This window comes from Ambystoma mexicanum, chromosome 3p (assembly GCF_040938575.1).
Source record: "Ambystoma mexicanum isolate Mex_15411 chromosome 3p, UKY_AmexF1_1, whole genome shotgun sequence".
Taxonomy (NCBI): domain Eukaryota; kingdom Metazoa; phylum Chordata; class Amphibia; order Caudata; family Ambystomatidae; genus Ambystoma; species Ambystoma mexicanum.
The window spans coordinates 654,322,118-654,323,158 of NC_090925.1; positions in this window are offsets into that span (position 1 = coordinate 654,322,118).

Genomic DNA, 1,041 nt, shown 5'->3' on the forward strand with positions numbered 1-1,041 from the left:
GGGCAGGTAGAACAAGTGCTGGTGGCAGCTCGGAAGGGAAGTGTCAGGGGGTGCCAAGGGAGGAGGTCACTGGCTAAGTGCTTGTGCAGAGGAATCCCAAGGGTGAGATGCACAGCTGCCAGGAAAGGGGCCTGCTATGGCAGTGCTGAGGGGGGCGGTGGTGCTGGTGACGACTGGGTAGACGGCCTGGAAACCTGTGAGATTCCTAAAGAACCAGGCCGCCAGTCTCAACTGCAGAGGGGTGATTAGCAGGGGAGAGAAATAGGGAAAGAAGTAGAGGAAAGCAGAGTTTTGAGAAGTTTCCAGAACTTAAGTTGGTCCGGCTCAAGTCTTCAAGGGTCCGAAAGGCTCCTCCAAAGAGAGACACCAGCCAAAGAGAGAGACACCTACCCTCCACCCTGTGCTTGTAGAAGTGGTTGACAAGCAGAGAGTTGGAGTTAGAGGAGCAGAGGGCTCTGGCAGGGAGGTATTTAGGGAGAGAAAGTTGGAGATGCCGTGATCCCATGGGCATAAGTCCTTGTGGATGATGCAGAGGGTCTTGAATTTGATCCTCATAGACACCGGGAGCCAGTGGAGAGATTCTAGGGCTGGAGAGATATGGTTCCTGTGCTTGAGGCCATAGATAAGTCTTGCAGCCCTATTTTGAACAGAAACATGGTGATTAAGCCTTTTGGGAGCAACTCAACACTCTACCACCCAAGCAGCACTTGGGCTCAAGCGGATAGTTTCCCAATGTTCCCAAGCCAGAACCTAGTTAATGACTGTACCATTCAAACTTATACAAAAATATTCCTCAGGCTATGATCCTGAGGCCTTCTTCCATGTGTTTAAGAGGAACAAAGTGGAATGCATCCAACTGGTCCCATTTTGCTGCAAATTTTCTTATGGGAAGGGTCCAGCCCTCCTATCAAATGTTAAATCCCAGCAAACAAATTGAATAAAATATTCCAACAGATGATAATCTGAAGAGAATACAAAAAATATCCCCCCCAGCAATTACGAGCTGTTTGTAAACTTTCTCAGGATGCATGCTAATTAATT